This window comes from Cornus florida, unplaced genomic scaffold (genome assembly GCF_030987335.1).
Source record: "Cornus florida cultivar Cherokee Brave unplaced genomic scaffold, ASM3098733v1 CherokeeBrave_3.0.0_Hap2_Chr07, whole genome shotgun sequence".
NCBI classification, from domain to species: domain Eukaryota; kingdom Viridiplantae; phylum Streptophyta; class Magnoliopsida; order Cornales; family Cornaceae; genus Cornus; species Cornus florida.
Genome location: NW_026775577.1, coordinates 84,465,496 through 84,482,666, shown reverse-complemented (window position 1 = coordinate 84,482,666; position 17,171 = coordinate 84,465,496).

Below are 17,171 nucleotides of genomic sequence, written 5' to 3'. Positions count from 1 at the left end.
TCTCTTTCTCCCTTTTTTCATATATTTATAGACCATTTTCCTTCTTCTAGAAGGTTCCTAACTAACTTCTTCCGTTGGGTTTGCCTTTGAGGCCATTTATGATCAAAGGCCCGATATTGTTCATGGACTTCCCACTTCATTCTTCAGTACTGGGCCTGCCTTATAGGAGCTTGGCTTGGGCGCAGGTCAATTATTAGGCCCACCCTTCGTTACGCAGGTTGAATCCAGCCCATGTCGTTTTCGACATCCTCGAGTAGAATGCAGAAACTGAAGAGCTATAAAGTTTGACAAGATGTATCATTAAAAAAAAGTTAAGTTTTAGACAAAATAAAACATACCCAGCCAGAAATTGAAAGTTTGGGACGAATTTAAACAATGTAATAAAATTTTATAAATTTTATAAATTAATTGTAATATAAATTTTTTAAAATATTTGTTATAGTATATATATATTTTGAGAAAATTAAAAAAATAAGAAAAATAAACTTAGACAATATATATATATATATATATATATATATATATATATTAGAAAGAAAATTATGGAGAAGGAACCTAAAGAAATAAATATTATTAGAAAATCAAATTTTCTTTATCAATTGTTTCAGTTTTTCAACAATATTATTATTGAGAAAGATATACCTAGATGAAAGAGTAAAAAAAATATAATGAATTTTAACTCAAAAAAATAATTTTAAATTTAACAATATTATTATTGAGTTATTAAACAAATAGTTATAAAATTTGTTATTTAGAAAGTGATAACTTAAAGTATTAGCATATATGATATTATTATTGTTATTAAAAGAAGTTTTACAGTAATTTAATTTATTTTCTTTCCAAATATTCCTAGAACTTGCCAATAAAAATTGTTATATAATTTTAGATATTTTTTTTATAAATACTATTTTACAGCGTTACAATATTTTTTAACGATAATAATAAATAAATAAAAGACGTCCCATCAAATATATATATATATATAATCCATACTTAACTTTTACTTCTACTAAAAAACATATGCTACCGCATTATTTTAAGATATGGTATTAAAGTTGTGTTGCACTTTCTTAGTTTGTAATTAGTTTTAAAAATTAAAATCGAAATTGAAACCATTGGGATATAAAATCCAACCGGTTCGTTTTTTTGTTTAGCAAAACTTTGACTAAAGCAATACATTGATCACAACAAGTATCAACAGGCATATATATTAGTAATAATTATTTGTACAATTTTGATTCCTAACAGTTTGATTTTAGAAACTTAATGGTTCCAAATATTTGGAACCAAAACCGTATGAATATAGTAATATTTGGGTGTCGATGTTTGAAAATTTTCATTTATCTATTCTTATAAAGGTCTGTTTGGTTAAATGGAAATAGATGGTGGAAAGTGAAAGAAAGTGAAGTGAAGGAAAAGAAAATTAAGTTTCCATGGTGCATTTGGTTAGCATGGAAATTTTTTAAGAAAATTGTGAGAAAATATTATGTTATTAGTTTGGATAGAATGAAAGAGAAAAGAAAATGATTGTACTTGTCAAAATTGTCCTTATAATTTTAAATACTAAAAATATAAATAAATTTGAGTAAAATTAATTCATACATCAAATTTTGTTGTTGATAATAATATTCTGAACTTGTGTGAGACACCAAGTCACCGGAATTTCTTTATTCAAATATATATATATATGATTTGGACCTTACAATTTATATAGTAATTGTAAGGATTTTGATGAAGTCGAATAAAATTAGGATTGTTCCACTGTATGTTTGTTTATATTAGAATAACCAAAACCAATAAAATTTTAACAACCAAGTTTATGAGGGTTTTCTTTTTTAATTCAACTAGAATTATATAACTATAATTCTTTTGTATTATTATTTTTTAGGAACGTATATATTTTGTAAAATTTATAATAACTCTAGTATCAAAATTATAAAACCTAGTTGATATGTATATACACATATTGAAAATTAATATAATGCACTTAAAAAATATCCACCATGATATGTTATATGTATATATGTATTTGAAAGGGAAAAAAAAAACAGAAAAAAAAAAGGAAAAAAAGAATAAAGCAATAAAAATAGATTAAAAAAATTTTTGCTAAAAATAAGATCTCTCCAATTTCACGATTTCATTTACGTTTGGAAAAAAATTGTTTATAAAAAAGGGATAAAAAGATAAAGGAAACTCAAGTTATCCAACTGATAATTATGAGTATAATATGAATTTAAAATATAACTTAATAACTTTTCCGAGAAATAAAAATTTTCGCGTGTTTTATACGGAAATCGTTTTAAAGAAAATTAGCTACTTGCGAGAATCCAATTTCTTGAAAATTTTCTGTTTCATCCCAAACAAACGCACAAAAGCACAAAAATTTAAATATTTTTCGATTCTTTTCTTTTCTTGCTAGTTCTACCTAATCAAACGAGGGTTACTTGGGAGTTCCAGTGAATTGAACACCACTTAATACATTTGTTTTTTTCTTTTTCCTTTTTTGTTCTTTTCATAAAATCATTGTTCTTATGATATTACAATTTTACTGTCAAAAAAGGTAAACTTCAAGATTCAATGATATTTAAATTAAAACTACACTTAAAGCAGACAACACAAAAAGAAAGTAGAAAACGAGAGAAAAGAAAGGCTGGAAGCATGGGCGGAGCCACCTTGTGCCCGTGGGCGCGAGGTCTTGGCCGCTCTATATATATGGTTTTTAATATATATATTTTTTACATATGTATATAGAAATTTGTATATTATGCCTCCCTAAAATGATTAATTTCTAAATTTTTTTTGAACTTTTCTATTTTTTATCTTTTTCTCTTAAAATTTCTTCCTTCAAAATTCATTTTACTTTTATGTTTTCTGTAATTAAATGATTCATTTTACTTGAGCAATTGAAGTTGGTAAAGTCATTATGCTGAATTTCACTATGTCCCCGAATTCAAGTCTTCGCCCTGGCTGGAAGAGCGGGCGAAAAAAATAAAAACTGACATCTTCAATTGCTCAAGCTCTAAAACCAACACCTTGTGCTAAATTCAGCATAGCACACCATGAAAACATCATTTATTATAGGATTGAAACAAGTGGAGGAAGCCCAAGTCCTAACGCATGACAACATTTGAAAACATCATTTATTATGGAAATTGACAAGCAATTTATTTATTAGTCGGTTAATAAATTTATTTTTCCCTAATCTGTTTTAGTGATATTGCAGGTGCAAACATAAAATGCATATTGACAAGTGACAGAAAATTGTGTTTAATGAAAGAAATTAAATACTCCTAAATCCAATTGTTTGTCACCAGCCCACTTCATGTTTGTTTGCAAGTTCGTAACTACCCACAGTACAATATTAGTAATATGATAATATGAAACACATCAATCATGGCAAGCCCATTTAATTAAGAGAGAGAAGACTTAAATTGAACGGAACTCCAACATTAATGCTTACAATGAAATTAATACGGGGTATAATTTTTACTTATATATATATATAAATTTGGTAAGCCTCTATATAAATATATATATACACACACATATAACATATATCACTGTATATGTATATATGTAAATATACAAGTTTACAAAAAATTTAAAATTCAAAAATAGCAAAACAAGAAAAAGATTTGGATACACAATATGAAAGGATAAAAAATTAATAGGCCAGAAAAATGGACAAAAAATAGACCTTCCTAATTTATTTAATTAAAATTTTTTTTTTCCGTAAGGTCGAAAAACCCTAATTTCAAATTCATGTAACAAGTGCACAAATTGATCTTCTGTGTTTACATTATGCTGTAATTAAATACTGTGTGATGAGTGGTGGGTCAATTATTGAGGATCAAGTACCAGTCAAAACAAAAGGTGGGACTGATCCAGAAAAGGCTGCAAAGTAAAAATATGCTTTACCCTTTTAACAGCTAACTGTTCAACTAACACAACAATATAAAAAACCCTCATAAGTTTCTACAATTAATCTGCTGGACCAAGTGTTCTTGTCATCGCCCGGAACTCTCGATCGCTTCTATCTTCCAACGGGCGTTTCACAGTGCCCAAAGCAGATTTGGGTTTCTTCGTAGTTTTTGGAGTCTCTTCCATGGCCTCGATGTTAGGATTTGAGTCGGAAAGTGGAGCACGAGAACATTCAGAATCTGAAGAAGATGACAAGACTTCACCACCTACGCCTCCCAAGGACAAAAAACCCTCTGTTTTGAAGAAGTCAGAAGCCACTCAAATATCGGCACAAACCCCTCGCCACTCAATCTTCGTCCTCTGACATCATTGAGGGATTTGCGCGGATGTTTGAATGGGTTCTGGCTTCTTAAAAGCAGAGGACTTTTTGTCCTTGGAGCCGTAGGTGGTGAAGTCTTGTTCGTCAGAGGACGAAGATTGAAAAAGCATAGGACTTTTTGTCCTTGGGAGGCGTAACATTGCAGAGAGATAAACTTTAGAGAGATGGAAGAAAATTTAGAGTTGGAAAATTTTCTGAACTAGGGTTTGCAGTACCGAAGTGGAGAGAGAGAGAGCGCTTATGAATGGTTGGACTTGCACGAACGAAAACGAAGTGAAAAGGGATTGAGTTGTCAAAATATCTAAGGAGAGGGTATTTATTGAGATTTGGAAATGCTGAGTGACGGTAGGATATTGGTGAAAAGATTAAATGAGAGTGAATACAAAAAGAATTATGTAGACGCAGTGAATTTGACCGTGCGCTGCTGCAGTGTTAGTCTTGTATTGTCACATCACTCTCTCTTTTGGTTCAGGTTGTGGTTATGTGAGTCAGAGACAGTAGATGAGACTGTGTGAGTGAGAGAGAGAGAGAGAGAGTAGATGAGACTGGTTATGTGAGAGAAACAGCAGCCGTCGATGTAGCTATAAAGAGGTGTTGGGATGGACGGCCCATTTCCCTTCCCAATACGTACACTGTGCACATTATTGCATCTGACTAGCTTTTTGGCGCTCATATATCCCTTTAAAGCAAAAACAAGCTGTACCTAGATCAGATGTAGCAGAAGAAATGATCTTTGATATTGAACAGTGGCCTAGATCGTGTAGGTAAATCAGATACAGTAGAAGAACTGGTGTTGTAAAAGAGTCAATAGATTGATGGTAGCCCTTATTTCTGTCTTAACGATTAACCCTCGTCCCACCTATATCACCTTTCCCCTACTATACTATATATATATATATATATATACACTACAATTATAGTAGACTAGTAGTCAAGATCATGTTATCAAAGCCATAACAATAAATCTTAAGTCATTAAAATAAGTGGTGGCAATCAAAAGATATTCAACAGGCAAGATTACAGAGTTCGATAAGAAAGACAGAACTATAAACTCATAATTACTTAAGTTAGCAACCAGACTCCTACAATGACAAATGCAACAATTAACATAGCTAGCGTTCCTGTCTCTAAAAATTACCTGATCAGAAATCTAACGTTTAGTTGATTTAACCCATTTTTCCCTTAAATTACCTGTCTCTAAAAATTACCTGATCAGAAATCTAACGTTCAGTTGATTTAACCCATTTAGCGGTTTGTAGCCGTTAATTTGTTCTCCTGGGCTGTGTTTGTCATTGGGTTTGGGCCTTTTTGTTTGGGCTCCTTGTCTTGTTTGGCCATTGGCCTTCTTGCTTTTGTAATTATTTTATTTATATTATCAGTTGCTTAAAATTCAAAAAAAAAAAAACACCCATTTTTCCCTTCTCATACTTGTCTTCAAACGCCTGACTGTAGGTTAAGACATGTAATACTGAATACCTATAGTTACTTCTTCCCAATGCACATCAAATTTATTTTTTTTTCGAAAATTACATCAAATTTCTTCGTTAGGCGCTTGAAGAACAAATATGAGGAGGGAAAAATGGGTGGTGAAGATTCTCGCTCTCCGTTTTCGTGTGATGATTCTTCTTCTTCCTCCGAAGAAGAGGAGCTGTGTTGTACGTAGCTGCCATTGCATAGAGAGAAACTACATAGGGGCAAAAATCTGGTTGACTTCTCTAATTTTTCAAGCTTAAAATAAAAAATAAAAATAACTTAATTTGTTTATCTTTTTCCTCACTGCCACGTGCCAAGGAAATATGTATACTACCTGCGGCAATGACAATTGCATTGGGCAAGCCCCATACAGCAGACCTCTGGATGTTGATGCTTTTAATAAATGAATCGGATAATTTGGAGGGAATGGGTTAAAAAAACTTAATTAATGTCTCTTTTCTTTTTCTTTGTTTTTTTTTGTTGGAACTATAAAAGTTCATTTCTAAGATAAAATTACCTTTCTAATTATTTTCTTTTCCTTTATACTTAATAAACTTTTTTCTTTTCTTTTCTTTGTCAAGTATATTTAATTTTATTTTTTTAATTTTTTATTAGATTTTATGTAATTTAATTGAAATACCGGTACGAAATTGAGTTGAGTGTTAATTGAATTTTTTTAATTTTTTATTAGATTTTATGTAATTTAATTGAAATACCGGTACGAAATTGAGTTGAGTGTTAATTGAAGCAGTATTATAAAACTAAAATTTGAGTTTTAGTTAATATGTAAAATAAGTAAAGTATGGTTTCCAATCTATTACAGTATGGTTAACTAATATATATATATATATATAGTCTTGATCTCTTACTCCCTATGAAATAAGAAAAATAATCCACATTTTTTATATAGATAGTTAGAAACGGTTATTTTACAAACCCATCTATAACATTTCCTTTTAACATAAAATCACTTTCACCCTATTTTTAGTTTCTATAATTAATTTTACCATTACCACCTACTGTAAGGTAATTATCAAAATAAAAATAGAAATTTTTTTTAAAAAAATTAATTCCCATACATTTTACTAATAAATTTGTTTTTATTTTGATGTTTCTTTGAAATATCTTTAGGCTTTCACCTCTATTTTTCACGATTATGTCAAATAAAGAAGAATTATAAGAGAATTGATATGAATTAGCGTTTCCTCTTCTTTACTTATTTTGTTTTGAAAAAGTAAATTTGTTTTCCCTTTAAATCTTTAAGTTCTGCGTGGCTCCTTATTCTAATTACTATTTTTCAGCCACCTTTGCCCAATTTTATAAATCACTAATTCAATACATAAAGTAAAAATCTTGCTGCATTAATTTTAATTGATTCAAATATAATTTTAATTCAAAGCAAGCCTTTATTTTTCTTTGTTTTCCTAGTACACCTTTTGCATACAAACTCATCTTAAGCAATTCTAGACCCTTTACAAAAATGTAGTTAGTCACCTTAATACTTCAAAGAATTGTTGTAAGTTAGACTTGAAGCTTGTTGATTTAAAACATCAAGTCTAACTTATACAATTCTTAAAAGTATACCGGTAATATTTTTCTTTCAAAGAAACATTTAAATAAAAACAAGTTTATTAGTAAATATACGGGAATCAATTTTTTTTCAAAGGTTTCTATCTTTATTTTGATAATTATCTTTTATTGTTACAGTATGTGGTAATGATAAAATTAAATATAGAAACTAAACATAGGGTAAGAGTGGTTTTGTTTTAAAAGGAAAAGATATAGGTGGGTTTGTAAAATGACCAATAGATTTAATCTAACAGTCTATATAAAAAGTATGGATTATTTTTCTTACTCCATGAAAAGCAAGAGATCAGAACTATATATATATATATAATGAAATAATTGAAAAAAGAAGAAGAAGAAGAAGAAAGGTAATTTGCACTTACAAATTACTATATTGAGAAGTTAGGGAGAGTGTGATTTAATTATTTCCTCAAGTTTGCAAATCTGAACAAAAACACCCCAATCATGATAAGAGTACCTAATTGTCATTTAACTTCTTGATTGACCCATTAAAATTATTAAAGTACAATATTAACTTTTATAAGTTCTTTTATTTAACCAATGTCATATGCATACAAACAAAGGCGGACCCAAGAATTGTTAATTGGTGAGCCAAACTAGTAATGTAATATTAAAATTTTAAAAATAACATAAAATCATTGTAAGAAATTTTTTTATGCAAGTTTAATGTATATTTGTTAAAATGTGTCTATAAATAATATGCAATAAAATTGAACAGAAACGTTGTCAATTGAATTATTGTTGTTGTCAAGTGAATATATATGTATATTTTTCTTTCTAATTCATAACAAATAATATTTATGTACGTGTATGACTTTATGTGTGCGTAAATATAGTATGTTGTTAAAAGGATTACCATAATAATTAATAAATTTTTTTTTTAACTAAATTTGATCTTTTATAGCATGAGATTTATTGGAATTTGAAGGGGTTAAAAATAATTTCATTATTAAACTATATTTAATATCAGGGAATCATATAAATTTTTTAAAAAAATAATAATAAAATTAGAGAGATTAGCTTTAATTTTTATATAGTAAATAATTATTAGTATCTATGATTTAGTACCATAAATAGAGTATTACAAAAAATTTGAAGGGGCCAACTTTAATTTTTATGTAAAACATTACTATAAATAATATTAATTTAATACTATAATAAGGTGTTTCAAAAAAATTATAATTACGTATTTTTATTATGGTTGGACAAATACTATCCATACAGGCTTTTGTGTTTTCTTTGCAACCTTCAGTTCGATAAAATCAATGTTTATTTAAAAAAAAAAAAAAAAAATTAATATTATCAGATACATCATACAGGCCTAGATTTTTCATAATAATAAAATTAACTTAATTTGTTTTTCTTTTTCCTCACTGCCACGTGCCAAGAAAATAGATTATGAAGGAGTAGAAACCACAAATTGACATGTGCCCTAGGCACTTGTTTGTTTGTTTGTTTATTTATTTATTTATTTATTTATTTATTTATTTTTCGAAGAGTAAATATTGAATAAATTAAAAAGTGGTTACAAAGGCTATAGACCTTGGTCCACAAAATGTGGACAAAGCCCAACCATACAAATATATAGGCCCTTGTTTTTGTATATAAAAATTCCTTTACCTCAAAAGATTCTTAGCTGATAGTGATAGTGATAGGTCGCAGCATTCTCTCTCTTTGGAAATATCTCTGAACAAGAACAAAATCTTTCCAACCTCCTCGTCACATGGTTCAATACGGATTACTCATCCACGCAATAAATTTGACAATTTTTTAAAATTTTTTATTTGCTTGTTCAGTAGTGATTAGGGCAGCAACTTGGACTCGGCCAGTTCAAATTTACCTGAATCCAGTTTGAAATTTTCAGAGCTTAACAGTATTTTTCTATTCTAGATTTGGACTTGGATTAAATATTCTGAGCCCGAATTAAATTTAGATTGGGCTTGGGTTGATATTATATAAAGTTCGAAGCCCAGCTCAAGTCCAAAAATGGTATATTTATTTTAAAATTCTGTTATTTCATAAATACATAATAGTTTAGTTGGTAGTGTGTTTAGATTTTTTCTTAGAACAATGCTGGTTGAGTCCTTATGGCTACACAAATTACTTATTTTTTACATTCGGAATACAGAGGCGTGGGCCCATGGGCTGGGTTTGGGCGAAATATTTTGTACATAGGCTGAGCCCGAATTAAGTTTTCAACCCGCCGAATTACAGCCCTAGTAGTGATCAGTGGGAACCATGAATCTAAATTCAAATCATGTACGGAGTAATGATTTTTCAAATTTCGTTTCTTTTTTTTGTTCTTCATTTAGTTTTTATTTTTATCTATAGAACTAAAATGGAAGGAAAATTATATTATTTTAATGTATATTAAAAATAAAGTAAAAGACATATGGAGTCACATTCCATTTTTAACATGTACATTATAATCTTAAATTAAATGACAATTCTAATATTACCTTTATAAGTAAAAAATTATAAATTTTTAAATGACACAACTGTCTTTTCAATTTTTTTCTCATTCTCTCTAATATTTAATATTTTAAGTATTTTTGATAGCACAAATAAAATAAAATAAAATAAAAATTGAATAAATTTTATTTTTGAAGGAACCAATTTTTTTTGTTTTTTTCGGTTATGTTGAATAAATTTTTTGGCAAGATGAAAAAATAAAAAGTAGTCATTTACATGCGACCAAATAGTTTCTTGTATATAAAAATTCCTTACATCAGAAGATTATTAGCTGATAGTGATAGGTCGCATTCTCTCTCTTTGGAAATATCTTTTCAGCCTCCTCGTGACATGGTTCAATACAATTGGTCCAGACCTAATTATTCATCTACGCAAATAAATTTGACAATTTTATTAAATTTTTTATTTGCATAACCATTAATCTAAATCTAAACCATGTAATGATTTTTCAAATTTAGTTTCCTGTTTTTTTTTTGTTCTCCATTCAGTTTCCTTTTTTTGTTTCAATTTCAAAGCGATGATCCTGAATATAGTTTTAAAGTTTTTAATCCTTAATTTCAATTTCAAATTTCAAGTCATGAACTCCATATGTCTTTTACATTATTTTCAATATACATTAAAATTTATACTAATTCAATCATACTAATAGAAAATAAAACAAGCTAATACCTAAGAAAAAAAATATAATATATTAAAATAAATTTACAGCTCATCGGAAATAATTTTGCCAGTCATCACTAAATTCCGGTATATAGTGACGACGGCCAGTAAATCCACGTGGGATTAAAACATTAATTTGTCTCCCAAACGTTTACATATTAACTAATAAATTTATATTAATAGAAAATTCTATAGAATATGATAATTTACAATCTTCTTGTATACGTGTAATTATATTGGTTTTTAAATTTTTCATTAAAATATTATTATAGTTAATTTCCGCTAACGTTGATTGATAAAATTTCTGTTTAAAGCGATTTTTTATTGTTGAAGTAATATCTCATTATACTCTGTGGCTTCCCCATCTCAATTACTTCATTCAATTGCCGAAGTTCATATCGAAGTGATCTAGACTCTTCTTGTGCTCTCATTAAGTCCCCATCGAGATTGACATTTGTATTTTCAAATAAAATATATGTCTCCATATCAGGAATGTGATTTTTCATTTTATCTGTCAAAAATCAAATAAGCAAACCATTAAAAGAGGGAAATCATCCCATTTCATATACCAAAATCCCAATAAAAATTCAGAAACATGTAAAAGACTAAGTTCTTCACAAATCAGCAAATGAATTAATAAAAAGACAATCTGAAACAGAAAATTAATTATATAAAGTGAACAAGCAATATGAGAACTTCGAATGCAACTATTTCAACCAAATGTAAACTGAACAAGCAATATGAGATAAGACATGATGATATAACTGAAAAAATTAGATGTATTGATATTGTTAGCCGCTATTGATCGAGTTTATACTCGTTCTCAAGCTTCAGCAGAGGGGACGGCAGCACAGAGAGAAAGCGAGAGGCGAGAGAGGAGAAAAAAAAAAATTTATTCTTTATTTTTGGATTTTGGGTTGGGTTCGGATTGAGCCCAAGCTCAACCCAAATATGTCTGAGTTTTGACAAAATTTAATCCGAATATAAGCCCGATTTGTGAATTTAAAGTCCAAATTTCAAATTTCCTAGACTGGGGTTGGGCTAAGTTAGCCTACCCAATTTGTAGTCCTAGTAATGCAAAAGAAGTCAAGTCTTCTTTGCACTTGTAGACTAAATAGCTTTTGTAGACTAAATTTGGGTAGACTAAATATATTTTTTCTCGAGCCCTGTGAAAAGCAAAAATAAATTTATGTTGCATTTATTTATTTTTAAATTATTATGAAGTTTATGTAATGGAATATTTATTGTGTAATGTTTTATTTTGAAATAAATAATTAAATTATTTGTTGATTAAATTATTTAGCTAATATGTTTGAAATCTTGTAAACAATACAATATCTAATATCATTTGATTTATTAATTTATAGAGGTGAAAAAAAAATGTGTCTTTGTTTAAAATAAATTTCAATTTGTTAGGGAAAATAAACGTTAAGGCATTGTTTGGATTAGCTAAACAGTACCTAAAACGACTATAATATTAATAGGAACAGTGAAAATTTGAAAAGGAAAAAAAATCACTTATTTAAAATTTTTAAAACTTTTTTTTGTCCAAAAAAACTTTTAAGGCACTGTTTGTGTCAGTCAAACAGTGCCTTAACGGCTCTTTCATTCAATTATTTTGAGGGAACAAAAAAAAAAGAAAAAAAAGAAAGAAAGAGAGAGACCAAAATAACCTAAAAATATGATTTTTAGCTTTTATTTTAGTCAAATATAGCCTTACAAACCATGTTTTAGGCTAAAACAGGGACTTAGGCGACAATTTAAGAAATATAGACGGGCCTGCATGGCAGGCCCGGGCTCGCTAACAAGATTACCGAAAACGGCGACCCATTCCCCGATCTGCATGATGTGGCCCAATTTTGGTGACCTACAATAGAGCTGATTGGGTCGTCAAAATGGGCTCAAATTGCCAACAGGCCAATCACTGGACATGATCTAAACAAATTGTAAGTCACAATTTTCAGACAATCATTTTTTTTCTAAAAAATGTTGGTTGATATAACAATCACATTCTTACTTGAAATTGAAGTGTTTTCTTCTGAAATTAAAGTCTTATCTTGCTGAATAAATACAATTCATCTTAAAAGTGTTGTAAGATAAAGGTGTACAAAAGTTTCATTCTTAATCCAATTATTTGCTGATACATATAAACTTGTGGTGATGAAATCTCTAGTAGTATTAGGCACAAGACCTGAGAACCCTGATCAAATTATTGTCCCTAAAATAATACTGTGGGTAGACAATTAAAAGTTTGTAGAACAAACAAATAAAGTAGTGTATAATAATTATAATCATAAATTCAAGTGAGAGTAATGAAAAGAAGTCAAGTCTTCTTTGCACTTGTAGACTAAATAGCTTCTGTAGACTAAATTTGGGTAGACTAAATAGCTTCTGTTGCACTTGTAGTCTCGAGCAGTGTAAAAAGTATAAACAGATACATTTCAACAGTATTGATGAGTATGTTAGGTAAAGCTTCTTTATAAAAGTAAAAATTATTTTTTTGACTTAGAGACGGGGGTGTAAAAATAAATTTTTTGGTAGGACCAGTGGTCTTGCCTTTGAAATTGTACTAAAGTGTTGGACTAACTTCCTAAGTACATAGCTGGAGAAAAGAGATTTTGCACTTTAAAGTAAGATTTGTATTAGCCTTTTAGTCCATCATCAGATAAATTGTAAAGTGATAAATTCTTTGCAAAATTTTATGACAAAAGTCACTTCATTACGTACCATTAATATTGTTACCATCCTATATTAATGAGTAGAAATATAAAAATTAATAGGAAGTACATATATTTTGTGTGTATATATTTAATGGGGGTGTATAGATGTGCATAAAAGACAAAATATGGTTAATATAAAATATATATTTACGTGGGTACTTAAACAGATATTCTTTTTGTTTCATAATTTTCGAAACTGACATCTACAATGAAACAAAAAGAATATTACTTTGCCCATTTTAAACGTTGCTTTCAAAAAATGTGGCTTCGGCGTAAATCACATTTTCCGAAAGTGTGAATTTGGAGCCTTTTTTCTCCTGCGTTGTGTCACTGTGCACCTGTCTATATATGTAGTATGTTCTCTGACGCAATTCAAACTGTTGCAGGATCCAATCAAATTGATTGTCTGTATTATGAAGAAGGAATCCAATGTTAAAAGAGCAACCCAGCGCATAACAAATGAATTTGATTAACCTGAAGTGTTTGAGATCCACAAACCCTCATTGCAAAGTTGACGTCACATTGAACCCAAACATGATTGACAACTCACTGCAAAGTTGACGTCACACTGAACCCAAACATAATTGACAACTCACTGCAAAGTTGACATCACACTGAACCCAAACGTGGTAAAGAAATTATTTAGTTCAGTTTGTGAACTTGTTTGTGACTAAATTGTTGGGAAACCTTTTTTATTATTAAAATATTAATTTAAAAAATTAAATTTGTAATTTATTTGTAACATGAAATTTGCATTAATAACTTTCATCTAGTCATACCAAATCCTTACTAATAAAAATTTCTTGAGATTAGTTCTAAGGGGCGGACGTGATGCGGACCAGACTGGCCTGGGATATCGTGCGCTGCAGGTGGTGGACCAGTTTCACTTGTAGTCTTAATCTTAATGAAGAACAATAAAAAATGAAAGAGTAAGAAAAAAAATTAAAGAGTAGTCATCAATAAATTGCATGTGAAATTAAAAAACTCTTCCTTATTCCAGTAAGAAAAATATAATTTGTTTTTCTTTTTCTCACTGCCACGTGCCAAGAAAATGAATGAGTAGAAATCACAAATTGACATGTGACCAATAGTTTCTTGTTTCTTGTATATAAAAATTCCTTAAATCAGAAGATTCTTAGCTGACAGTGGCTGCAATTGAGTGTAAATTCTACGACCGATAATACCATCCATAATCCTATTTGTTCATCAAAGTTGTACTATTTATCTTTATTTTTTCTTATATGATGATCTCATAGACAGAGAGTTGCAGGTGTAAGTGATTCATCTTGTCAACGTATCAAGGACACTCCTCGGCTTATAAAGTGTGTCACTTCTATTTCTGTTTTATAAAAAGTGTTACTTTTAAGAAATTATGGCCCTCACAAATTAAATTGACACGGTTCTCGAAATATGATACTATTTTTTAGATAGAGGTAGTATGTTTTAAAATCATACAGTGGACTATAGACACAATCATATTGAAGCGATTACAGTTTTGTCACACAACTTTCATTTTAATCAACAGACTGAATTTTTTATTTAAAAAAGAAAGAAAGAAATTCATTTAAATCAAACAATAGAACCCAAGAAAAAAAGTTCGGAATGCCAATATAATCTCCCTTTTAAAATTAATTTACATTCGAATAAATTATGAAAGATGCTGAATATAAGACTAAAATTTTTCTCTTATTTTCATGCCAAATTGAGGTTATTAATCGCAGCTTGGGTGACCTGTTTCATTGTCTTGTTGGTGACCATATTAGTAGCTGGAACCAAATTCTTTCTATGGCTGAATTTGCGTACAATAGTTCTGTAACACAGATCCATAGGACACAGCCCCTTTGAGATTGTGACGGGTTTAATGTCCTCAAAAATCAATTGACTTAATGTCTTTACCTAATAGTGACACGCCCTAGTGTTGAAACTGATACTTTTAATAAGCATATCAGAGATATTCATGCGAGAAGCAGATTACAGTGAATAATGAAACAAACGGAACACAAGTTAATTGTTGTGGCGATAAGATATGTGCACACATCATCATGATAATTATCCATCTTATGGTTTAAATTTGATCTTGGTGGTGGTTTAGAGCTGCATGTCTTATAGCCAGATGAATCCAACTGACGTTGTTGCAAATGGAAGTCACCTTGAATTCAGTATCCCTACTGTCATTTTTTATAGGGTAAAGTATAAAAAACCCCCCTTCAACTATTGGCCATGTGCAATTAACCCCCCTGAAATACAATTTGTCCTCTTGAACTATTGAATTTGGTGCAATTAACCCCCAATGTGACATGTCCGATCAATTGGTGTAAACGAAAATAGTAAAAGACAATTTTATCCCTTACATAAAACTACGTCGTTTAAAAAAAAAAAAACGAAAACTTCAGACCGGCGTTCAGTTCCTTTTTCATCTTGGACCTCCAGACCAACCAAATCCAACCCTCACCTACACGTGGTGTTCTTTCGTTCAGTTCCTCTCGACAGCACCCTCCTACAGACCGGCGATGGCCTCGACGGCATCCAAAAATTTTGTAAATTTGTGCCTTGTGAATCCATGGCGCTCTGCGACTAGATTGAACTACAAGATGTCGAATAAGCCGAGGATCTGGTTGCTGCCATAAGAGAAGAAGAAAGGCGACGGTGACGCAGCGGCGAAACCTAATTCTGCTGCAGTCGACGGCGGCGGCGGGCAACACATTGTTATGAACAAGATGAATATTGAGAGACAAATACTTTTTTCCAGAAGATTTCCCAATATATCATTCCAAAATCCAAATCAAAACAGATGACAAGAGCCACTGACATTCACTCTTACAAACAAACTGGAATAGACACACGTGAAAAAGAAATATATAGATGCACTGATGAGCATGAGTGATTGGAAGAGTGGGTGACTGATCATCTCACGTCAAGGTCGAGAAAGGGCTACAGTGGACAACAAGATTAACAGTATAAACACAAGAATTCCTCCAAAGGATCCGATCAAAGAGCCAGAAGTGCGCTCACAGAAGGATTGGAATTGTTGGCAGACGGCAAACCAGATCCGCTGCCACCGGATCGGCTCTACAACAGCCACCACCTCCATCTCTATTTCCAAGCTTGTGGACCTCACAGCCAAGAGTCATCCATCTACACGACCGGCTTTCACCGGATCTGCGCTGACCAAGAGATCATCACACAGCCGCCAAATCTATTCTCACAGCTCTCTTCTTGTCTCTGCTAGATCCGCCGCGAGCTCGATCCACCATAGCCGGATCTGTTCTCACCGGCTTTTCACTGCCATCAACATCCTCAAGCTTGCCGCGCTGCAAGTCCAAGTCCAACACCCAGATCTATCTCGCCGGTCATTTCCATCCTCACAGCCGGATCTGTCTCGCTGGCCATCTTCAGCCTCGAAGGTGTAGTTGTGGGGACGGACCGGATGGTGGTGATGGTATCATCTCTTTTATTGACGGTGAACAATGTGTATTTAGCATAAGGGCGTGTTTGGGTGATCTAAGTGGTTTTGGGTGTAAAGGTAAAGGGTTGTATGGTCATTTAAAGAAATTTGGGTTGTCACGTGACCCATCACGTGCGTCTTCATTGCCAAATTCAACCGGCTTATCACTGGATGGGGTTAATTGCACCAAATTGGTTAGTTCAAGGGGCTTATATGTTAAATTAATAGATCATGGGGGTTAATTGCACATGGCCAATAGTTGAAGGGGGGTTTTTTGCACTTTACCCCTTTTTTTATATGTGTAATTATATCCGTTTTAAAATTTTTCATTAAAATAATATTATTGTTAATTTGTTGTCGAACTAATCTTGCATTATCCACTGTGGCTTCCCCCATCTCAATTACTTCATTCAATTGCCGTTGTGCTCTGGCATTCAAATTCTCAAATAAAATATATGTCTTGATATTGGCTATGCTGTTTTCCGTTTTGTCTGTCAAAAGACACATAAGGAAA